Source organism: Lissotriton helveticus, chromosome 6 (genome assembly GCF_964261635.1).
Source record: "Lissotriton helveticus chromosome 6, aLisHel1.1, whole genome shotgun sequence".
Taxonomy (NCBI): domain Eukaryota; kingdom Metazoa; phylum Chordata; class Amphibia; order Caudata; family Salamandridae; genus Lissotriton; species Lissotriton helveticus.
In genome coordinates this window covers 886,224,978-886,250,914 of record NC_136067.1, presented here as the reverse complement: position 1 = coordinate 886,250,914, position 25,937 = coordinate 886,224,978, and positions in this window count along the sequence as shown.

The window sequence follows — 25,937 nt, the reverse complement described above, 5'->3', positions numbered from 1 at the left end:
TGTACATTAGCAATGCTTTATTATTGTATAGTAACTAGATCTCTGCTGTTGTGGAATGTTAATCAGCGTAATCTAGAACGTTAGAGTGCTTGGGACTGGCTGCTTAGTATTCATGTCAGTAGCTGTTGGGAGTCTTTTGGATGGGACCTTATCTTTACCTGTAACCTGAATAAAGAAGATTTTATCCAAAACTACATGTTCCTGGTACTTCTTTACACTGGCGACAAGTGGGAACTCAAGCCATCGTGTGTACTTCCTTCAGAAGAAGAAAGAAGAAAGGTCTCAACACAATCAAGCCGTTACTACTAATCTAAGGTATTTTGCACGTAAAGCTATTTCAGGATATTTATTCTATTCCTGATATCAACCAGAGCAAGACATTTGACTACCTCGGGCCTCATTTATGAGGCTGTGCGTCACTTTTACGCCGCCGGTGCGTCACTTTTTGTGACGCACCACTGGTGTAAAAAATGCGCCTTGTTGCGTCATATTTAAAAAGTGACGCATCTACCTAGATGCGTCACTTTTTAAACCCCTGCGCCACATTATACCTGCACCAGGTATAATGTATGCAATTGGGGCGTATTGACGCAAGGAAGGGTCGTAGAAGTGACGCAGTGAAACCTATGAGATTTCACTGAGTCACTTTTCGGACTCTGTTGCGTCAAAATCTTGCGCCTGCCTCACAGCAGGCGTAGGACTGACGCAGGCCCTTTCACATGGGGCTTGCCCCATGTGAAAAGGCGCATTGCTGGAGTTGCGTCACTTTTTTTTTTTTTTTTTACATTTTATTTTGCACAGAGATGGTAATTTCCATGAACACAGCTCTTGGCCTACAACCCCCCTGGGCCGGCCGCGTCTCAGGCAGTACAGTACACCCCACTTCACCTTTTACACAGCCTGGTGGCCAACAACCCGGGGGTCTGGCGGCGTGAGATAGTACCAGCGGTCACAGTATCTGGGATTTTACATTTGTACTAACAACAGCCAATATTCGTGTGCATTTTAACTTTTTCTCCCTCTCATATAACACAAAACTCCCCCCATTAAACTACCCACCACGTACCCTTGTCCCAAGCCTCAAAGAAATTCCCCACCCCGCAGCACGCTGCCCCCGCCTGCAATAACCCTCCCCGCCCCCGGCTCCTCCTCTGATTACGTCTGGAAGGTCGTTGGTAGCTATGCCCTGAAGGAGGTCCAGTCCCTCTTCTTATCGTCCGGGCGGCATCTATAGGTATCCTCATGAGGTGTGTCACGCTTCCAATCTACCCCCGCAGGTGCACTCCTAGCTCCAGTCATCTCTCCCACCCCCCCATCCCCCCCCCACCAGCCCGCCTAGCCCGCCCCTCTCACACCTCGCCTACGTCAGGGACCTGGGTAGCGTCACACAGAGGGTCTTCCATCAGTTCGTGCAACGTGTCGTCCCCGGAACTCGCACCGTCAGCTTGTTGTCCCTGCAAGTATGTGTGGTACAGGGCCCAGAAGTTTTTCGGGCGGCTTTTTGGGGGCAACAGTTCACTGTACGTCTCCGCCTGTGTGCTACAGTACAGCATGTCCCGAGCCCATCTGGCCTTAGTCGGCAGGGGGCCTCGCATCCAACACTGGGCTACTACTCTCCTGGCCATTAGCATCCCCATGTCGGTAAGTCTGCGGATCGCCACCGGGAGCTTCCTTGTGCTACCTATGAGTGCTATTCCCGGGTCAACTTCCAAGTCTACCTCCAGTATTTTGCTCATCTCTACGAATATTTCACGCCAGAACTTCTGTACCCCCGGGCACCCCCAAGACAGGTGCAGGAAGTCAGCGTCCGTTGCCCGGCAACGCTCACAGTGAGCCTCCGCACGCAGTCCATAGCGGTGGAGCCGTGCTGGGGTGTAATACACCCTCTGGAGGAATTTAAAATGTATAAGCCGGTGTTTCCCATTAAGGGAAATGCGCTTCGTGTTTTCGCAGCAATAGCGCCACGTAGCGTCGTCCAGCTTGATACCCAGGTCGCTCTGCCACTCCAGGCGGGCCTTCACGAGCTGGTGTTCTGCATGTGACCTTGCTGTGTTGTAGAGATTAGTCAGTAGTTTTTTGGGGTCTTTGTGTGTAATGACGTACGATAATTCTGGGACGTCTGGCGGCTCTGCCATGTCCGGGCCCAGAAGTTCCAAGAGGGCGCTCCGGGTTCTATGAAAATGGAATCTCTGGAGTAGTGGAGGGTCACCACCATCCCCCCGGGTTTGGTCCCAGGTTGTGGCGGCGCCATCCTGGAACAGGTCGCCCGCCTTGCTCAACCCCAGTTTGTTCAGTTCTTGCGTGACTGCTCTGTCCATCATCGGTGGAAGCCAACGCATCCACTCTATCGGCATTTCCGGCGAATAAAGCAACGCCCCTCCTTGGCGAAAGATGAGTGAGTGCCAAGCGTGATTGGTAGATGATATGGAGTCCAGTATTCCCGTCCGACGATCCTGCGGTTGGCAGACCGTCGCCGGGAGCGGAAGTGGATAGGCGAATAACCGTTCCATCCTGACGTGTGGGATAAGCCGGTCTCCGTGGACCCAGGTGTGCAGGTGCGACGCCTGGGCCACCCTGTAATATAATTCCAGATCTGGCGCCGCCAATCCCCCCAAGTTGTATGGGAGGGTGAGTGTTGTCCACTTGACTCTCGGTTGCTTCCCCGCCCATGCCAGTTTTATCATCAGGCTGTTCAAGCGGTGAAAGAAGGCCTTGGAGAGCACAATAGGCAACGCGTTGAAAAGGAACAAAAATCTCGGCAGCACTATCATTTTCATGATGGCTATGCGGCCCAGCAGCGTAAGGGGTAGTTTGCACCATATCTCGATATCGTCCTCTAGCTTACTGATCGCCCTCCCGTAGTTCTGGCTAATCAGTTGGTCCGGATCCGTGTGGACCTGGATCCCCAAATATCTTATCGGGTCTTCCGTCCACTGTACTGGGTATTCCGTCTCCACCCGTGTGGTCACCGGGGTGAGCGGTAGTACCACCGATTTCGCCCAGTTAACCTTGAGCCCCGAAAGGGCACCATACCGAACCACCTCCCTCAGGAGGGGGGGAAGCGTGGTAGCGGGGTCATGGGCATACAGCAACGTGTCGTCCGCATACATAGACACCACAATTTTATACGTGGGGAACCGAATCCCCTCGTGGCTGTGATACTCCCTGAGTGCACAAGCCAGAGGTTCTGCGGCAATTGCGTATAATAGAGGGGATAAAGGGCAACCCTGATGGGTGCCCCGGCCTATGTAAAGAGGGCTGGAGATCGCATTACCGACACGGACCCTCGCCGAGGGGCGATCATAAAGCGCGCCAACCATCTGGATGAAGGGCTCACCAAGTTCCATGCGGCGTAGCACCTGCAACAGGAATGGCCACTCGACGGAGTCGAATGCCTTCTCCATGTCCAAAAAGAGCGCTACCGCTGGTGTGTCCTGCTTTACATGTTAGATGGTCCCCAGCACCGTCCTAATGTTGTAGGTCAGGTTTCTGGAGGGAATAAAATCCACCTGCTCCGGGGCCACCAAGTCGGAAGCCAGTAGCGCCAGCCTATTCGCTAGCACCTTGGCGTAGAGCTTAGTGTCAACATTCAGCAACGAGATTGGGCGGTATGAGCTACAGTCGTCATGTGGCTTACCCGGCTTCAGAATCGTTACTATCATCGCCTCTCTCATCGTGCTGGGCATAGTGCCCTGCTCACCTATATCCTCGAGAAGGGTGCGGATATGCGGCAGTAGTTGTTCCTGGAACGCTTTATAGAATTCGACTGATAGTCCGTCAATGCCTGCCGCACTGCCTGATCTCATGGAGGCCAGCGCATCTCTGATTTCGTCCATCTGGATAGGGCACATCAGGAACTCCCTCTCGGGGTTTGAGAGAAACGGGAGACGTATATGTTCCAGATAATCCAGAATGTCGGCAGTCATGTCACCGCTTTTCGAGGAGTATAGCTCCGAGTAGTAGTCTCTGAAGGCTGCGGCGATACTCGTCTCGTCCGTCACCCTATCTCCGTCCGGTGTTTGTACATCTGGGATTAGCGTCCTTCTCCTCTGGCCTTTGACGATGTTCGCCAGTACTGAACCCGGCCTCTCCCCCTCGCCATAGGTCCGGGCCGTGGCGTATTTGCCCAAATGTTGTACCTCTCTGTCCGCGGCTTCGTGGTATTCTACCAGAAGGCGCCTAATTTCACACTCTGTAGCATCGTCTGGGCTGGCCCTACTTTGTGCTTCTAACGTTTGCAGTCGTAGCTCAAGGTCAGCCAAGGTGGCCCTAATGGACTTTAGGACACTGGAGTGCTTGGACATCGCTATGCCTCTGATATACACTTTAAATGTTTCCCAAACTATCTGGAAGTCCTCTACAGAACCAACATTTTTCTCAAAGAACACTTCTATCGCCTCTGCCAATTCGCCGCGGAAGAGCGGATCCAACAGGGAGTAAGGCGGGAAGCGCCACGCGAAGGGCGTGTGTCCCCTCACTGTGGTGTCTAAAGAGAGCAGAATGGGGGAGTGGTCTGAGAGGGTGCGCGGGAGGACCGTGCAATGCTCAACGGCACGGAGAAGTCCCGCAGTGACAAACCAGTAGTCTATCCTAGTGTGTATATTGTGAAATGCGGAGTAGTGTGTAAACCCGCCCCTCCCAACATTTCTGTTCCTCCACACATCAACCATATCCAGCATCACTAGCTTTGCCATGAGCGATTGTGCAGCTGCGGATGGCCGACGGGGGGGTACCGATGACCTGTCTATGTCTGGGTTAAGAGTCAAATTGAAGTCCCCGCCCCATAATATGTGTGGATTGTCGTATCTAGCAATTTCACTGGCTAGGGCATCAAAGAAATCCGGGGAGTCGTAGTTGGGGCCATACGTGTTAACAACTAACAGATCCCTCCCCCTCCCTTTGCAGGACGCTATGACGTATCTCCCTTCTGCGTCAACACTCAGGGCCTGCAGCCGAATACCCGATGTCGGGTTTACCCATGTAATGACCCCCCGTGCGTGCGTGGTGAACCCGGCTGCCGCTACATGCCCCGCCAGACCTCTAGTGTGCAGCATAGTACTCATGAGTGGGAGGTGCGTCTCTTGTAGGAGTGCAATATCGATATTGTGGCGCTTAAGATAGCATAACACCTTCCTGAGCTTCCTGTGATCATTAAGCCCTCTTACATTCCATGTGAGGACATTCAACAGTTTGGGCCTCATATCGGCCCGTTCACCACCTACTACAGCCATGGGGACAGTGCACAGTTCCTAAAATCGCATTCAGCTACGTGGAGCAGGCAGCAGTGCAGGCAAGCAGGCAGTCGCATCACGCACCAAGAGTGCCTTGAGGCAGGGCACAACGAAAAAACACAAAACAACCCTAGATTCTCAGCTCCCCCCTCCCACAGCAGACCAACCCCAACTTGGCCCAGACTGCATCGATCCCCCCCACCCCAACTCCCGAAACATCCCCCATAGGTCCCAACTGGAACCTGTTGTGCTGTTAGCATGAGGGCGGAGGTCACCAAAATTAGAACAAGCAACATTGGTACCAAACAAGTTCTGCAGGTCAGCTCCCCGCCTCATCACCCCTTTCTTGTCGTTCAACGGCCATGCAAGTCGAGATGTATGAATGTGGGAAAACAGTAGACACCGCCTGGGCTGGGACCCACCACCCCCCACCATCCAGCAACCCCAATGCGAATGCATCGTTGAGGGAACAGTCCCACTCCAACCACCAGTTAATAGATGTAATCGGGTTAAGAATCTAATAGTAGGAGTGTATGATAAAGACTTGGAACATTCTCACCACGTCTCGGAGATAGCAGTCGTTCAAGAAGTGCCCACAGGACACTCCGCCGCCGAAGTCCTCAACCTCCGGGAGGGAGACAGTCAGTGTTGGCAATCGACCGCCGGTCAGCCATGCGCCGCCGGCCAGGGTCACCCGGGAGGGAGTCAGGGACGCTGTACTGTCATTCTTGTTCATCCAGCCCGCTAGTGGGGTCCTGGTCTCCCGATTGTGACCTGGGACTGTTCCGCATTTCTTTCGACCAGGTCTTCAGCGCCTTTTGAAGATCTTTGGGGTCCGTAAAGTTGTGGGAATGGCCTCGTCGATTGACCCTCAACTTCGCCGGGTACAACATCGCATAGTCCAGCTCGAGATCTCGCAGCTGCTGCTTGTACGGGGCAAACCGGCGGCGCTCTTCCTGCACCCTAGCGGTGAAGTCCGGATATAGGGAGATGTTTGATCCCTCAAATTGCAGCTGGCCCTTCTCCCTGGCCGCTCGCAACGCCATGTCTCTGTCTCTATAATTCAGGAGCTTGGCGATAATGGGCCTGGGGGAGGCTCCCGTGCGTGGTCTGGGGCCCAGCGTGCGGTGCGCCCGCTCCACAATGAACATAGGTGAGAATGTGGTTTCCCCCAGCAAGGTGGTCAGTAGTTTTTCTACGAATAGCTCCATTTTTCCCGTTTGGGTCGTCTCCGGAACTCCCGTAATTCGAATGTTGGACCTCCTGGAGCGGGCTTCCAAATCTTCCGATTTGTCCTGGATCACCTGCAGAAGCTTTGCCATGTGCTTGCGGTCTTTGTCAAGTTCCATCTGCCCCTCCTCGACCTCCGTGATTCGTCTTTCGGACATGTCAAGGCGCTCCGCATGTTTATCGACCCTCTCCGACATTCTACCCATGCGGTAAGTGAGCGCGTCTAACTTCGTTCCGATAGACGCCATGCTGTCTTGTAGGCCTTTCTCCATGGTGACCAGCAGCTCCTTTATGTCTGCGTAGAACGAGCCTTCCTGTGTCACAGTGGGCCGGTTGGTGTCCGGCTCCCCAGTGTCTTGGGCCCTATTGCGCCGCTGTTAGAAGGGCAGTTTGGATTGCGTTTTATCGCCCTTCCCCATCTCGTAGCGTTGTCGTACCACCAGGCCGCTGCTCGTCGAGCTGTCCCGGGGGTGAGATGGTCTCTGCCGCCTTCTCGGAGCGATTTCTGCTGAAGGGAGGGAAGAAGGCCGAACTGTGACCGGCTGTTGCACCTCCCGTCGTCCGAATCCAGGTCCAGGTCGCCTCAGGCGCACTCTGGCAGCGATAGGATATGCTCCTACGGATCAGGCGGCCCTCCCGGCCCAGCAGACCGTTGGGGAAAGTCTCTGTGGGGGAGAAAGCCTCCCGTCGGCAGGATCAGCGTACCTGGCAAAAAGCACGTGTGTCCCAGCACTAGGCTGTCCCCAGCGATGCGGTGTGTCAGGAGTTATGTCCTAGTCCCGGGGGGGGGGGGGGTGCAATCAACACACCTCGTAAGTGGTGGGGTGGGCCACACGATTTCTTGTCCGGTCAGGCCGGGTTCCCCCAAGCTGTTGTGTGCCGCCCGCACGTCACTTCAGAATGAGGCTCCAACATTCAGAGTTGGCCAGTACACGAACCAGGCACCGGCAGCTTTGGCGCCCGGCGCTCCCCTCCGGAGCTGCTCGCAGTCCCGGTCTCGTTTGCCGGGTCCGGGTGTCCGACCTCCGGCGCCACCGGGCAGAAGGTGCAGCACGCGCCGCACGTCACGTGACGCACTCCGGGAGCTGTGTGGCGCAAGGCCGCGGCTTAAGGGCCTTCAGTCGCGCCTTGCGGGATCGTCTGTGTGCGCTCCGGTGGTGCCGTACTTCACTTCTTCCCAGCGTCGGAGGGGTCGACGAAGTCCGGGGGCGCTGAGCCGACGGCGCCAGGCAGTAGATGCCGAAAGAACCAGGATTTTGGAAAGATTATGTGGGTGAATCGGCGGAGCTCAGCGCTTATGCGACCGCCATTAACGCCGGCAAGCTCCGCCCCCCCAGTTGCGTCACTTTTGTGACACACTCCAGCAATGCGTCACTTTTGCGCTTACAGATACGTCAGAAATACTGACGTATCTGTAACTCCTTGCGACATGATGCGTCATACATTAAATATGACGCATCAGGAATGTCGCAAGGAGTGCGCACTGAGAAGTGACGCATCGCTGCTTTCACGCAGCGATGCGTCATTTCTCATAAATGAGGCCCCTCATATTTAACTCCTTAAGCTTCAGCGCTACACAACTTGACCTCTCATTTTTTAATCTACCCAGCTGTAAATCAACACCTTCAAGCGTAATTATTTCCGCTTTTATTTTGTAAAACTTCACACTCGTCAGAAAAGCAATGGAAAACATGCCTTGATATATACCTTGAAGTCTGCCGCTGACCGCGCGACCCGCAGGGGAGCATGGGCGGGGCACCGCCTTAGTCCCACCCGGCAGGCTCCAGCCGACACAATGGGGAGCCCCTCCCCGTGTCCTCCATTCCCTGACAGGGGAGGGCCCACCTGTGGGAGGGGCGAACCCGTATATATATCGCGGTGGCCAAGGCTCGGCTTCTCTCCACTTCGGTCGTCCTCCTACGTTTCAAGCGCTGTTCGCCTGAGCGCTGTATGCCGTCGTTAGGTGCGCGATCGCTGTCGTTTTGAAGGTGAGTGCCATGCTCTCTGCCCCCCCCCCCGCACCGTCCCTGGGTTAAGCCCAGGTTGCACAGGGGCCCGTGGTTGTATATCACTGGGGGGGGGGGGTGGACGTGACCAGGCTGCGGTCTCAACCGCATCGGGCAGGCGGGCGTAAACACTGATACTGATACTGCAGCGATGCTTAACGAGTGGTGTGCTAAGTTCCCCGCCGTTTCAGAGGAACAGGTCACCGCCGTCGACGGCAGCGCGGCGAGCGGCTGAATCCCCGCGTTGCAGGGAATGGGTTCACCGCCGTCGACGGCAGCGCGGCGAGCGGTCTAAATCGCGGAGTGAAGCTCCAGTCTATCCGAGGGTGAGTGTGTGCCCTCCCTGGCTGCTAGTATGTTTTTGCACTGTCTGCCTGCCATTGTCCCGTAATATGGACGGCTCGTCCAAGGGGACTCTGTGCAGGGATGCATTGGTACAGTCTTCCTGCCATTTACCGAAGGAGGTGTATAGCACACTCCAAGGTAGCTGTGTTCACCGCTTTGTAGGCAGCGTGTCTGAGTGGTTAAGTCGCAGATTTAAACCGATGGTCGATCGGGGGGGGGGGGGTGAGTTTGCCTCATTGTCTGCCAAGAATGACTTTCCGACTCTTCCCGCCATTTACTGTTCCGCAATTTCTCATTACCGTGGTTAGCTCGCTCGAAGGTAGCGTGGCATACCGTATCTTCCCGCCATTTACCCATTAAGGGGTCAGGTCGCCCCGAAGTGACCCGTGTACCCGGGAAGCATGGGAACTCGCACCGAAGCCCCTCACACACATTAGCGGTTTGCTCCGTCTTCCCGTCATTACTTATTAGAGCCGACAACTCGCTCGAAGGTAGTTGTTTACTCCATCGTCGAGGGGAGCGGGATGAAACAATCTATAAAGAAGAAAAGAAAAAAGAAAACCCTCGAAGTCTGACAAAAAATGCAAATAAAAAGTGTTCCTGCCTGGCATTTTTAGTGTATGCAGTAGCGTGATACAGACGCCTGCACAAACCTTGAATCGCTACGCAGCAATTCTTACGACCCCCCTCAGTGACAATGTCGCTGTTTCAAATAATGCAGATAACACAGGCGTACACAGCGGACGTACAAAGCAAGCCTTGTGAGCCGACGTATACACTAGTAACGGGATCTTCGCTTGCACAAAGCTTGTTTGGCCCCGCAGAGCACAGGTACACAGGAATGTAACTCAAGGCAGTCGTAGGTTGACATGTTGCGTTACGATTACAACAGGGAAATTGCACCGCACACGCGACACTATAAATGCTGCAGGACTTCTGGGGTTCACACAACAGAACATGTTACACACCAGAACGCCGTGTTTGACTAGAACGATATTCTTTCTAATGTGTTTTTACTGCTTAGTGTTTCTCTGAGGGGCCTCTGCCAACTGGCACAATCCTTTGTGTGCTGTAGCTATGCAACCCTCTGTGAAAGCGAGCACATAGCGCAAATTACCAAAATGAGAGGCATTTGCTACCCGAAAGAAGTAATAACATCTACACAAAATCAGCATTGTGATCCTGAAATATAAATGTATGAAATAGTTTGGAGACCTTAAAATGATCAAATAGGACCTCTCTTATTAGAAGGATTTTTTTTTTTAAGAGCAGTGTGAACGCTGTTGTTTGATTGAAGTTATGTCTTTGAGGTGTGATCGCAAATTTTCCTCAAGAGGAATAAACGTTTACAAGAGGAAGCATTGCATGTTCCCTATTGCAAGCGTCCATATAAAACACAGGTTTAAGTGCCTACGTTCGCAATGCTGTTACAGAGCGGCCATGCAGAATACAGGGTCGGTGCGATCCTTTGTTTGCTTTGGGTGTAGTTGGTGATCGTAATTGTGGTGGCAAACCATTACAATATTATTGACGGCTCTAAGGACTGGTCCCTGATGCACAAAGAGGGAACTGTTCCAAGGGTCGAGAGCGGGTTTAAATTGCTTTAAAACTAGGTTCCCTTTTGGCAATGTGAATACAGCAAGTGAGGTCTGGAGCCTACATAGCGTTCATTAGACTAGTCTTCCTGTAATGTCATGCGATCGATCCTTTTGTATACATGGAAGTACCTAAGTCAATTTCAATGCCAGGCAATTCGCAGAAAGTCAAGAGCGAGTTTGTGGGGAAGTAAGAATCACAGTATAAGGAAACTGTTGTCATATTTCCCTTGATAATTGTGCCAAACAATTTATCTGTTTTCCCTCACCCTGCCACGCTTGGCTAAGGCGAGCGCATTGCAAGAATATACAAGGGTCGAGTAAACCTGGTCTGAAAAGCTTCTGACGCACGTGTCGAACAGGCTCATGTGTTGCAATTTCAAAGCAAATGTCTGCTTCTAAAGAGCATTTTCAACTTTAAGTTACATTGAAAGAGACTTGCCATTGCTCGAAAGAGCATTTTCAACTTTAAAAGTTACAGTGAAAGAGACTTGCCACTGTCCCAATGTCGATAAAATGAGTGCCATTGAGGTGTTAACAATTTACAAGTTACAGTGAAAGAGACTCACCATTGCTTCTAAAGAGCATTTGCAAATTTAAAAGTTACAGTGAAAGAGATTTGCCATTGTCCCAATGTCGATAAAATGAGTACTATTGAGAAGGTTAATGAAGAAAATGTATTATACGGTGCCAAGGTAGCCCCAAGTGTGAACATGCACTTTACACATACACGTCGTTATGTTACCGTATGCTTTGTAATTTTATGATATGTGGTTAGGTAAGGTTACAACCGTTCAGTCAAGTCCCATGACAGTGTTATTCATGCATCAACCCTAAACAGATTCTCAGCAAAGCAACTGCAGAAATGTTTAATGCATGAATGAAGGCTTTACTCTCCCTGTGTAGACATGGCAGCATCTCGTGGTGGGCACCGGTGATCCTGGCCTGATTATAAGTCAGTGTTTCACTCAGACGTGTACCTCCCGAGGCAGTTTGCTAAACGTACCGTGCTTCCAGGGGAACATATCTAGAAACATGTATCACTGGTTGCAGAATGGCATTACTTTTCTACATATCGTCTTGAATTAATATAGACAGACCCCCCAAAAAACAGATTGTTCAGTGGGTCGGATGTGTTATTAGTACAATAGGTGCAATTTAAATTATTGAGCTTGCAAGAGGTTTCACAATTTTGTTTTTACAGTTGCGCTGCTCTGTTCTGCCTGACCTGCAAACAATGAGCCCTAGTCTTTTAAAGCAAATCATTGGGTAGCCCCCATTGGCTGAACGCCACCACAGCGTAAACTATCTCATTCGTAGCTAGGCCTGGTCAAAACAACCACGAGGCAGTGGCACGAGATGCCTCAGCCTCTGTCGCCACACCCACTACCCGCCCTCTGTCGTCAGCTAGGAATAACAACAACACTCACACGCTTGTGAGGGTCTGTATGTACAGCGGAAACCTGATGTTTACCACCTCTCTGGAATCCCATAGGGAAGAAGTATTGTGTGTGTGGAGCCGATGCCCATTACTTGTCGGCAGGTATCTTAGATAAACGTTAATTTCCGGCCAGGTGTGTATACACCCCTGCATCAGAGTTAATGAAACGCACATTTCTCATGGCGTGTTGGAAGTTATTGAATCCTGAAAATAATGTGTACGCGAAGTACATTCCCACCCTCGATAAAATAGAACTGTCAAAATGTACATTCTGCAAGCATGGTTCAGTCTGCACTGTTCAAGTTATATAGTCTGAAACGGATCGAATGTCAAATGCAAATGGTCAAAAATTTATGGAAATGGGCATACCAAGAGGCGTTTAAAGCACCAAAACAGCACCACATATGACTAGTGCTGTTGCCAAGGAAATTCACCATAGGGATCATGTTAAATGAGAATGTTACTATAGCAGGTTTCATCATTATCCAGAATAACCCTGTAGGCGCAGGACAGCCCCTGACAGAGAAGTAATTTGTTTTAGCACACATATATTTCAACTATGATAGTTAAGATTCTGAACACCAAGTACTCTAGCAGGAGTCACAGCCACTTCCTGTCCCTCATTGTAAAATCAATTATGCAACGCATGGTCGGTAAACACGTCATCCTGAGTGGGGCATTCCTTCATTTGCTTGAGGTCAACTTTCTAATAATTTATTGTATTTATGCGTTTTTATATAGCATTGTAAAATCAATTATGCAATGCATGGTCGGCAAACACGTCATCCTGAGTGGGGCATTCCTTCATTTGCTTGAGGTCAACCTCTCGATTTATTTATTGTATTTATGCGTTTTCGATAGCACGGACCTCACCCGAAGGAGTGAGAGCTTCACAATAGGATCAGAAAATGACAGGTAAAAAACTTACAAAAGCAGACGTTAAATTACATGTGGTAAAAGTGACAATTGTGTGGGGGCAAACACAATACATGAGGTAGCAAACAGTGCATTGCAGGAGGGAAAAGTGAGGAGTGTGCAGGTTTGCAAAAGTAACAAAGTACAATTAGAGGTAAACTACTACAATATATGTGGACACTCAGGCACAAGAACAAGCGTTACGTAGGCAATGGTGGCACTTGTGCAAGTATTAAAGGCAAACAACATGCGAGAAGTAGCAAACAGTGTGTTACAGGAGAAAAGTGGCGTGGCATGTTACAAAAAGTACAGTGGGTTACAAGAGAAAAGTGGCGTGGCATGTTACAAAGGGTACTAAACACAGGTTCAAGGATAGTACTGCAATAAATGGCAGGGACTTAGGAGAGACATGCCTTTAACTTTGTTCACCCTGCATATAAGTGCAGGCACGGTAAGATTGCCAGATGTCTTTGTCTGCCCTTGTACTTACCCAAATAACGTTTTGAGTAGCACTATTCATTCCTTATAGCACTACTCTTCCCAATGCAGGATGGCAGAGCGCTTTTAAGTAACATGCACATTATAGTGACGGCGAGGGTTACAAAGTATAGGAGTCCCATATCCTTCTTAGTCCACGGTGCTATGTTATAATGATCCTAGTTTTGTGAGCTGCAAGTAACAAGCTGCAACAAATACTAATCAGTCATCTGCATGATACATGATGTGCTTTTCACTGGAGGCATTAACCTTATGCCAGCGATAGCCTAACTACGAGCACCGCACGGGGACGACACTTCCTTAGTCAAGGGGAGCAGAAGTTTTATATTAATAAGGGGTTCCCGTCAGATATAAAAGGGCACCTAGTAAATTTGGAGGTGTCTCCGACTAATGAGAACTTTTAGGTCAGTTTGAAGACCTGGAGAGGAGGATGGGGGGACGAGTTCACGAAGTGACCCCGAAACCACACACCCATAGAACTACGGCGTTGCAGAAGGAGCAAGTGGGACACCACTCCTGCAACAAGCGCTGGTGACACGCAAGCGACCCCGCAACATACCCCTATGAGAAGTTATCGTGGGCGGAATAGCCTTGCAACGCAGCTGGGGAAGTCGGTAAAGTACGAGTACAAGTATAGGTACAACACTGCGATACATGACAGGCAGTCGAAATACACGGACAATGTAAGATACTGTTTTCCTGGCGGTGAACTTACATGAAAACGCCACCAAATAAGGTACAATTAATTCCCTATGCACGGCCACCGGGCTCGCCTTTCTGTAAGCTCAATGAACGTTGATAGTAACCAGTCTTGACTAGAATTGAGACCTGCTCGTTGTAGCATGATCCAGTGCAAGCAGTTGTTCAGTAGGGGTCGTTACCATGCGACAATCTTTGCATACATTAGGTAACAAACCACGTTAGGACACCTCTACAGATTGAAGAATGTATTGGCCAAGCCAGTAGGTGGGCTTATCGCGCCCACACTGGCAGGGTAGGCTCATTGAGGCCTAACGAAGAAACACAAGTAGACTGTATTGCAGGCGCTCTTGAGTGTTATGTGAATATATCTGGAAGAAAGACCATTGGAGTCGTAGAGTATGGAATGATTCTAACTCCGGGGGAAATTCCCAGATGATAAGGAACAGGTTGAGAGCGGGTGAGCTCCTGGGGACTGAAGTTGAGCCTCGCAGGGCTAGATCACGGTAGCGTTAGACCAGAGAGGCTTGGGTTTCAGTAGGCAAGTACCATTACAAGAAAAAATAGGAGGGTACTATGATGAAGACGGGGTACACGTGTCCAGATTGGGAGTGGACATATGCCTCCTGGACATACAAGAGGCACCAAACAGCGTCAGGATGTAAGTAGCTAAGTGGGTGGGGGGCTCTGTCATCGACGGGGTCTCCTCCAGAGCTGTGGCGGAGTACAGGGCGATCTGGAAGCAGACGGGTACAGTAAGGGTACCTCTGCGGCAGAAGGGTACAGTAAGGGTACCTCTGCCTGGCACAGTAAGGGTGCCTGAGCCAAGGACCAGGAGCCGAAGGAGGTTCCTAGAAACCGCGTTGGCGCCCCGTTAGTCCTTCGGGCGGTCGGGGGGCCTGAACTGACCGGGGGTGTGCCACACCGCTCGGCCCTGACAGGGGGGGCGGGAGTATAACGAAGTTGGTAATGTGCTGCACCGTCAGAGCATCGACTCGCCGTGCAAGATGGCTCCTTAGGCATGCGGGACAGCGAGGGGCTGCCTGCTATGGATCGCCCGTAAGATGACCCACCTAAAAACGTCATACGTGTGTTGTATGAAATAAACCTGCAGCAGTTCTTTCCCATAAATATGTCTCCAGAGTTTCTTTGGGTAGGAATTGTGTATATGTGCAAGCGGGCGGGAGTGAATGGCGGTGTGGGCACTATGCCGCTGACCGCGCGACCCGCAGGGGAGCATGGGCGGGGCAGCGCCTTAGTCCCACCCGGCAGGCTCCAGCCGACACAATGGGGAGCCTCTCCCCGCGTCCTCCATTCCCTGCCAGGGGAGGGCCCACCTGTGGGAGGGGCGAACCCGTATATATATCGCGGTGGCCAAGGCTCGGCCTCTCTCCACCCCGGTCGTCCTCCTACGTTTCAAGCGCTGTTCCCACCCTGAACCCTGACCCAGCAGCTTGAGCGGCGGCGCGAAGTACTCAAATGTTGTAATGTTCTTCTTTGTGTTGCAGGCGGAGTTACAGGGCGATCTGGAAACAGACGGGTACAGTAAGGGTACCTCTGCGGCAGAAGGGTACAGTAAGGGTACCTCTGCCTGGCTCAGTAAGGGTGCCTGAGCCAAGGACCAGGAGCCGAAGGAGGTTCCGGGAAACCGCGTCGGCGCCCCGTTAGTCCTTCGGGCGGTCGGGGGCCTGAACCGACCGGGGGTGTGCCACACCGCTCCGCCCTGACAGGGGGGGCGGGAGTATAACGAAGTTGGTAATGTGCTGCACCGTCAGAGCATCGACTCGCCGTGCAAGAGGGCTCCTTAGGCATGCGGGACAGCGAGGGGCTGCCTGCTATGGATCGCCCGTAAGATGACCCACCTAAAAACGTCATACGTGTGTTGTATGAAATAAACCTGCAGCAGTTCTTTCCCATAAATATGTCTCCAGAGTTTCTTTGGGTAGGAATTGTGTATATGTGCAAGCGGGCGGGAGTGAATGGCGGTGTGGGCACTATACAAATTGAAGACTTTAAAAAGAGAATTTTTCAAAAAAATACACGTACTGACACACGCAGAGGCCTGTTTTCCTCGCGCTTCCATCACAAGCATACTCCATTGCCAGATGTGTCCTGTCATCCTCGCGCTTCCTCCACGAGTCTGCTTTGTCGGACTCATCCAGCTCCTGCGTCACTGCTCCGCTTCACGTACTGTTGCCAAGCGACTTAAAAACACGTAGATGATGAGTGAGGCCTGACGTCACGTCACGTCGTTGATTTTCTTGCTGTTATCAAGCAATGCTGATTGTTTTTGAGGAAACATTAAACCTTCGCTGTTCTGAGGTTTTGTCACTCTTTTTTAAAAAGACTCGCTGGTGCACACAGCAACAGTTTCTGATTTCACACCTCTCTGATACACACGGTGTTTGATTTACGGTGTGTCAAATCTAATATATTATTGGATCGCTGACACACACAGCATTTACAATCGTGTGTCAATTAAATGACAGTTCACATCTCGCTGACACACACAGCATTTCATTTACTGTGCTGCAGACTTCTGAGGAAACATTATTTTACACTTCGCTGATACACACAGCACTTGACTTACTGTGTGTGAAATCTACGATGTTATTGAGTCACTGACACCCTCAGCATCTACAATTGTGTGTCATTTCAACAACACTCTACAGCTCGCTGACGCACATAGCATTCCTTCATTGTGTGTCAAATTTATAATATTATTCAGTTAAATATGTCACATTTCACACATCACTGACACCCACAGCATTTTAATTTTGTTGTGTCATACTACTTTGTTAAATCGCTGACACACACAGCAACTACAATTTCTTCTCCTACGCTGACACACTCAGCTCTTCCTACAATCTACTGGTACAGTCATATGTAGTTCTAAGACTTCTTTAAATAAGAAAGGAAGTATTATACCTCTACATTTTATTTTATTTTTCTTCATTAAATTGATGTGTATCTACGCTGATGTGCACAGCATTTCAATATATATATATACATATATATATATATTTAATTTTCATGGTTAGAATATGCAGAACGTCACTCCTCCACCGTTCTTCCTCTCCAATCCTGGGGATCTTCCCATTCGGTGGTCAAAGTGGAAGAAGGTCTTCCTAAATTATTCAATAGTGTGCGGAGTATCTTTGAGTGCAGAGAGGTAGTCTGCACTATTACTACACTGCTTGGGCTCAGAAGGCCACGAAGTGTTTGAACATCTTCCCGACTTAAGGGACAATGATTCAAATAACCTCAAAAAGTTTGAAAATAATCTTAAAACCTTGATCTACATTATCTACTGAATTTTAGAACGCTATCACTTTGGAAGGCGCACACAAAAACACGAAGAATCTGTTGAAGCATACATCACTGCTCTTCGCAAACTAGGAGCCACATGTAAATTTGAAGGGTCTCTTGAAGAGTGGATTCGTGATCAGTTCATGCTAGGATTCAGCATAGAAAAAGTGAAAGACGAACTCTGGCAAAAAGATGACCCCAAGCTAGATGAAGTGATCTCCATAGCCAAGAGAATAGAACACTCTCTTGCTTGCGTTGAACTCTTAAAAAAAGAAAAGTCTATCCCAGAAGATAAAGTTCAACATGTCTCTGATAAACAAACCAACTCCAAACCAACATCTAAACCAGTTTGGAAATCGTGTGGAACTATACCTCCTTCCACATCCACTAAAACCCCCAGTTCTAGCAGAATAACTTGCTTTTGATGTAATGCCATTGGTCATCTAGCCAACAATAAATCTTGTCATGCTCTCTCTTCAAAATGCTTAAAATGTGGGAAAATTGGTCACTTCACGAAGGCTTGTATAGCACAAAAATACAAAAAAGGTAGATGAGTCAAAGAAATATAACTTGAAGATGAGAATGACTCTGAGGATGATGGTCTAAACTGTGGAGAAGTCTTCTTATTGAGCAATAACAATAAATGTAAAGGGCCAAAAGATGATGTACAAGTTACTGACTGCACGATCAAAATGCTTTTTGATTCAGGTTCAAAGATTTCTCTTACACCTAAAGACTTTTTTGACAAAAATCTGTACGAAAAAGTGAAAGTTTATAAACCTAATGTTAAGCCCTTAGCCTATGGTGGACAACCCATTAAACTTCTAGGATATTTCATGGGTAACATTGAATTAAAAGGAAACTTAACTGCAGGTAACATCTACAAATTCTGTAGGGGCAATAGTATATTCAGCTGGGTGCATCAAGCTGAACTTGACGTATCTTTGGTACCGGTTGAAGATCCTTGCATCCTTCTCAGAGATCTTCCCTTGAAAGAAATGTCTTTGAATGCTGTGTCTTATAATAAGGATTTGTGCTCTGCTTTACGTTCCGAATTCAAAAATGTCTTCTGTGAAAGGTTGGGGTGTCTCTCTGACTACACTCACTAGATCATTCTAAAAAAAAATGCTGTTCCTGTGACGTGTGAAGTGCGTAATGTACCTTTAGCAATGCATGAGCCGATGCACTCAGAATTGGAAAAGTTGCAGAAGGAAGGTATAGTAGTTGAGACTGAAGCATGCGAATGGTTAGCTCCAGTGGTTCTTGCTCGCAAGGCCTCTGGTGAGGTACGCTTGTGTGTTGACCTTCGTGCGCTCAATCATGAGGTTGTGGCTGACAGATATCCTCTCCCTAACATCATGGAGATGTTGACTCAACTTGGTGATGCACGTGTGTTCTCATCCCTTGATCTCAGGGCAGCCTATCATCACGTTAGAATTGATGAAGAATCCAAGAACCTCACCGCTTTCATAACTCCTTTCGGGATATACAAGTTCACACGCCTCCCGTTCGGGTTTATTTCCGCAGCTTCGGTGTTCCAAAGGATCATGGAAGATGTGTTGAGCGGTATTGACGGAGTCAAAATCTATCAAGGTGACATACCGGTTCATGGATCTTCTCAAGAAGAACATGATGTTAGGTTAAAGGCTGTTCTTGAGCGTTTTGTGACAAGAGGTCTAACTCTACGGGAAGACAAATGTTAGTTCAATCTTTCTGAAATTTACTATCTAGGTCACTGTTTAACAGAGGATGGTGTAAAACCTAAAGAACGATTTGTTAAATCCATTAATGAGCTTCCTGCCCCACAATCCAGAGATGAACTTGTCACTTTCTTAGTTCTGGCAGAATATTATAATAAGTTTGTACCACGTTTTGCATGTGGAACTACAAAAAAAGATCACTTCTAAAAAAAGGTGTAAAATGTATATGGTCTCCACAGTGTCAAGCTGAGTTTGATGATATTAAACTAGCTCTTAACTCTGCTCCTTATCTTCAGAGTTTTGATATCACTTCCAAATCAGTACTTAATACCGATGCCAGTTCGTGTTGACTAGGTGCAGTCCTTAAGCAAGTAAAAGATGACAAGAAAGTGAAAATCTTATTCCTCTCTAGAGCCTTGGTTGGTCCTGAACTCTTATATACAGTGATCAAAAAAGAAGCACTATGTATGTTCTGGGCAATCAAGATTGTTTTTTATTTTTTATGAGGCAGTCCCTTTGTTGTCCATTCAGACCACAAACCACTAAACGATTTGTTCTGCAAAAAGGGGCTTGATACAGTTTCCTCCAGGATATGTAAATGGGTAATTGCTCTACAAGATTTTGAGTTTGTCGAGAAGTACATACCTGGAGTCGAGAATAAAGTTGCAGACTGTCTTTCCCGTTTAGTACCTGAACTAGTTAAAGGAGCTTCTCTTAGCTCTGAAGACTCATGGGAAGTTTATTAAAATGTAGAGAGTGTAGTTTCTGAAAATGAGTGGAGAGATGCAATGAGCAAGGATGCAGATCTACATGAAATCTGCAATTTTGTATCAAGAGGTTGTCCTTGCCCAATGAATATGAATGAGAATGCTCATAGTTTTTTTTATGTAAGGGATGAACTCTCTGTGAGTGAAGGGCTACTTTGGAGAGGCACCAGACTGGTTCCTCCTGCCTCTGTAAGGTCTAAAATCTGGCTCATCAAGGAGATCAAGGTATATCAACAACGAAAGAAAGAGTACGATTACACTTCTGGTGGCCAGGTATTGATATCATTGTTGAGCATTTGATAATAGATTGCATAGAATGTAATCCCTTTGACAAAATTTACAAAACTAGGGTACAACCTATGGTTATGCGTGACGCACCCACACGATGCTGGCAAGATGTGGCATTAGACATTTTGGGACCTATTGTAAAACTGGACAATTTTATGTTCTAGTTCTTATCTATATGTTTTCAGGTGGCCTGAGATTAAAATCACACAATGTATAGAAACTAAATACATCACAACATTTTTACAAGATGTTTTCTGTAGAGAAGGGGTTCTTGAATCTCTTCTAACGGATAATGGTGTTCAGTTTGTTTCAAGGGAAATGGAGGAGTTTTTGATCATAAAAGGCATCAAACACAAACATTGTTCTCTCTACCATCCCGAATCCAATGGATTGGTAGAGAGGTTCAACCGTGTACTTAAAGATTCCATCCAATTAGCTAAGGCACAAGGTAAAGATTGGAAAGTTGAAATACATCAGAGAGTTATGGTTTACAGAGTTACAACACACTCCACCACAGGGAAAATTCCTTTTGAATTGTTTAGAGGGCGTACCCCTAATACGTACATGTTTCAGTCCTGGATGAGAGGTAAGAATTCTGATGTTATCAATACTGGTGATACTCTTTGGTTAGCTAAACAACAACAGAAGTCTACTATGAGGAAAATTAATTTTGATGCCTGACATGCTGTGGCTCACACGATGGTACAGATAGGTGATTGTGTAAAGGTACGTCTTCCCCATTCTCTTCTCCCTTTAAGGTGGTCAAACTATTCCAGAATGCTGTGACACTCACTGATGGGTGCATCTGGAATCTAAATAGGATGGCTCCCATGTCTGTTTCTATGTCTAGCCATGGTAATAGTTGCTCAAGTTCAACCAATCAGTCTGGTCATTCCGAGGTCACAAATCCTCTACGTAGGAGTCCTCATGCACGTACAATCCCTGTGGCTCTTCATGATTATATTATGCAATAACCACTTTATAAGACTTTTTTATTCTGTAGAGTTGTTTTCTTGTTGGTTATATTTTTCCCTTTTGTTTTGTTCGGGGGAAGGTGTGTAGTACCTTCTTATGTGGTTATGTACATTAGCAATGCTTTAATATTATGTAGTAACTAAATCTCTGCTGTTGCGGAATGTTAATCAGTGGAATCTAGAATGTTAGAGTGCTTGGGACTGGTTGCTTAGTACTCATGTCAGTTGCTGTTGGGAGTCTTGTGGATGGGACCTTATCTTTACCTGTAACCTGAATAAAGAAGATTTCATCCACAACTACATGTTCCTGGTACTTCTTTACAGTATGCCCTCTTCGTTTCTTTGATAGCTGGGCCAAAATCTTACCCAGTCTCTCACATTCCCCCTATATACAAGCTGTGCCGTATTTACCTAGATAGTGTGTGCATCCCCCTTTATCAGGGACTCTCTGTCGCCAGACATCCAGTAGGTCCATTTCTACCATAATGTGCATAAACGTTCTGGCTGCAGCTGTGATGTGTCTGTCCGGACCACCCGATCGGTCCCAGTCCGGGTTCAAAACTAGGTTAAAGTCCCCTCCCCAAAGTTGCTGCTCTGCCCCAAATCTACAAAGCTTTTCTCCCCCCTCTGTAGAGCTCGAGACCCCAATGTGTGTTTTGCCCCAGATGCCCTGCCAGGGGTACTTCATCAGCCAAACCCAGGTAGAAGGCCCTGTAGCACTGGAGGGCCACCAACACATGGGTTGTACCAGAATCAAGAAACTTAGGCTCACTATACTATCCTTTTAATAAATCAGGTGCTCCCCAAATGTGTCACCAGCTCCTATGCCTCGGCCTGCCACTGTAGGCCCTCAACAGTAGGGCACTCTGTCTGGGGTTTACAGAACTCTGCTCGGGATGGCCTCCCTTCATCTTGCCAGTCGGACAGCTCAGGTAGGTCCCCTAGGGGAGCTATGTCCTCTCATATATACTCCGGGGCATCAATTTCAGGCTCACCCTCATCCCAGACCATAGGAGCCTCAGGAGTCAGGAGTGAGTTTCCTGCAACCCCCCAACTTCCTTTTTGGGGTGGAACCCAGGCCATTTTTCCAGTCTCCAAGTTCTTCTGACTTCCCTTTTGGACTGCCATGGACCCTGTGGACAAGGACAGCCACTCAAGCAACCCTAACATCGCCAGGTAGGACTGGGGCTTCACCTCCTACCACAGGGATACATGTTACCAAGCAAACAATCCACAGGTATGACTGGACACACATCTATCTACAAGGAACCTGAGACCCTCATTCAAAGACAACCAGAGCCATGGGATAGGGACTCTAATAATTGTCAGCTACTACAACCTGGTGGAATACATTAGAAACTACCTGTTGTAAGAACACCAGGTGACACCTGGCAATAGTGATACTCGCTCCTGTGTCTCCCAGAGCCTACCCTACACCTACTGTCCATTAATGGTGACCCATTGCCTATACATGGCAGGATTGTTAGTTATGTGAGCCTTTGGTACAGCACCATTTCCCAGTCACCTAAAGATCTTAAGCAAGCAAGTTTGCACTCCCCCATCCTAACTGTAGCAACCTCCTTCCCAAGCAGTACACTGGCCAATCGTGATGTCTGCCCATCAGTGTGGAGTTTCTGCCTCTTAGAGGAGTTGGGGTACCTGTAGGACTCATAGCATTTTGGGTAAAACCACCCTGAGGATTGCCTCTCAGGAAACCACTCTCCTGGGCAGTTTGGGACTGGGAACTCTTCCCCTCAGAACTGCTATGGGGGCTTTTGACAACTCCTGGCTTTTATTTTTGTCTCTCCCTCTTTCATCTGGTGGGGACAATGCCCACCCTTTTCATGACCCACACAAACCCAGATACTTCCATCAAGCAGTCTGCCTCCTAGGCAAGCACCTTGGGGTCAGTGAGCTTGCCGTCTATCAGGTGTTGGCACAGATCTCGAAACAACTACTGAACATGTGCTCTCTTATAATCAAATTGTACAGCTCATTGTAATCACTCACATCATGGCCCTTTACTCATCTATCCAGTGCCTTGCATATGTAATCCACATAATTCAACCAAGACTGGTGGGGTAGCTTCTAGATGTCCCTGAACATCAACCTATAATTCTCGGGGGTGAGACCATACTTCCTGACAAGGTCTTCTTTCATGAGTTGGCACTTCATCCTGTCACCCACCTAAGGCCAGTAGTGAAAATCTCTCCTCCTCATTGGGTATTTTCCTCCAGAAACTGCCTTCCCCAATCTTCCTCACGAACCCTATGCATCTACAGTTGCAACTTCACATGACTCAAACCACTTGTCTATATCATCCCCACAACAACGTTAGGCAGTGGATCCTTGAGAGTGTGGAACTTTATCTCTCTAATGGACACTCGCTTTTTGCTGCCACCTTCCCACTGAACTATGTGAGATATTTCACTTTGAGAACCAGCTCGTTCAGACTCACTTCATGAACCAGCAACAGTTTCCTTTCTGTGCAGGACTTTTCAGGCTCAAATTTCACCTTTGCTAGGGCAATCTCTGCCTCATCCCTTCTTTCCTTCTGGCACCTCTAAGCAGCAGTCTCCAACTTCAATTTGGATAGCTGAGGTTGAATCTCCCTCTCAGCCCGCCTGACCTCCAGCTCCTCAAGGGACAGGTTGTGGTAGGACACACTGCTCCAGACAGGGGATCTTACTCCTGTAAATGGGTTATCCTCCTTCTCCAGTTGCAGCTCTGAGTCTCACCCTCTTACTTGCTTCCTGGTTGCAGTTTGTATCCTAAGGGCCTCCTCATAGGCTCTGAGGGATTTTTGAATGTCTGCTTTGTGTTCCCCTTCTCCAAGGTTAACATTTTCTCCTTGCAGAGCTTCCTCAACTCTGCCATCTTGAGGCTGTCAATGATTCTCTGCTCCAGCTCCCTCTTCTCATGCAGGTCACAGATGAAACTAAGGTGAATCAGGAAACAAATTTAGAAAAAGGTAAAAAGGTAAAAAAAAGAGTAGCGAATTCAGGAGAATTTAAAAAGAGGTTGAATCTGGTGTCAGATTATTTATATGTGATTTTTGTTTTGCACCAAAATCACAGAGTGGCACTGCAAAAATTACTAATACGGGATCACACTGCTTCAACCAGTGCAAGAAATTGGGTTACTGATTGAGGGGGGTGGCAGCCCAACTCAGGCAACAACTACAATCCTTATGAGGGTGGACCACAAAAGTCACTAAATTAACATTTACTTAACCCACTGGTTGCTCGGCAAGAAGCAATGAGACTTAACTTAGAGTCAATTTACACTGATACAGTATTAAAGTGCAACCACAACACAAGAAACCTCCCACACCAATTTAGAACTATAGAGTACATTTTCATCAATTAAATGATACAAGAATGACAAAAAAATGACCAGAGATATTACATTTAAAGGTTTTAGGAATAAATAGCGCCTAAAAGCACAAAGCACCATTGACTTTTATTTTCTCATGCTAGACCGGGGGGAAAGTCACAAGTCCAGGACTACCTCAATGGAGTGTGGGTCAGATACAGGAAATAGGTTAGTTCTGCTGAAGAGTTACCCACTGAGTCTGGCTGGAAGACTTCTGTTTACGGTGGAGGAGGCCACGAGGAGCAGGGTGAGCATCGCGGATGGTCGATGTTGTAGGATGAAGAACAGGCCGAGCGTAGCAGATGATGATGCCAGTAACACTAACAGCCTATCAGGTGTCGTGGATGGTTTTTGCTGTAGCTTTGTGTTGGCAGTCACCACAGGCTGCTGTTGCTGTAACATGAAGTGCATTTCTTGCATTGTTGGTTGTTACTGGGGGACGCTTGAGCGCAATGAACTGGTCTCACTGGAGCTTCGCACTCGCTTTCATTGTGGGCAGCAGATTATAACTGTAAACATGCCTGCATGTGGTCGGAAACATCCCAAACTTCAGAATTTCACCTTTTCTCCTTTGGAAGAGCACAACTGACGCCAGTCAAGTCACCAGAATCTGGAGCGCCCCTCTTGGCAATCAGGAAATCACTCCAGCAGATGGCATCAGCGCTCAGGCAGGTCCAGCAGCAAGTCAAGGTGGGTTTAGTAGAGGTCCAGCCAGGTCCAATTGTAGGAGGTCAGGCTTGCAGTTGCAGAGAGGCCTCAGAAGCTTGTTATGTCCCTGTAGCTCACACAGGATTTCAGCCAACTGATCCTTGGAATCCCTTTGAATAGCATAGCAAGCATGTCCAGTCTTCCTTCCCAGACAGCAAGGCAGTCCTAGGGCAGCAAGGCAGTTCTTCTTCTGTAACTTCCACAGGTCAACAAGTGTTCTGAAGAGTTGTTCAGGAGACCCAATACATTCTCCCCGACTTACCCCTACAACTGGTTGTGGAAAGGTCTTCCCTTTTCAAGGCTCCAAACTGTTCTTGGGCTGACAAAAGGTAGGGCACATCTATTATCAGATTCTCTATGTGTGTGTGAAGCAAGGTCCTTTGAATTACAGGTGGGGCTTGGTGCAGCTCCTCCTCAGTCATCATAGCTAAGGTATACAAAAACTCCATCAGCAGAGCCATTCACAGTTATGTGGCCCAGGACACTGGCAGAAGGCACAAATGGGAAAAGAAAATCCCAACTTTCTAAAAGTGCTATTTTCAGAATCATGACTTAGAATCCGACTCTATCGTTAAAGAGAATTTTAAATTTCAATTCAGAATCAGAATCATGTTGATTTCGGTTATATAATGGCCATAAAAGCATATACAAAGCAATAATCAACAAACACTTTACAATATAAAAAATATTTAACCCACTGTTCACAGATAAAACACATAATTCATATCAGAGAGATAAGATGCTAAAATAATTAGCTAAAAACTCAGGTTAAAGCAACAAGGAAGTACGTAATGTGTCAATTTACCCTAGTAAATAGTTCAGGTCTACATTTTTTAATCTTTGCTCTCCGAAGTGC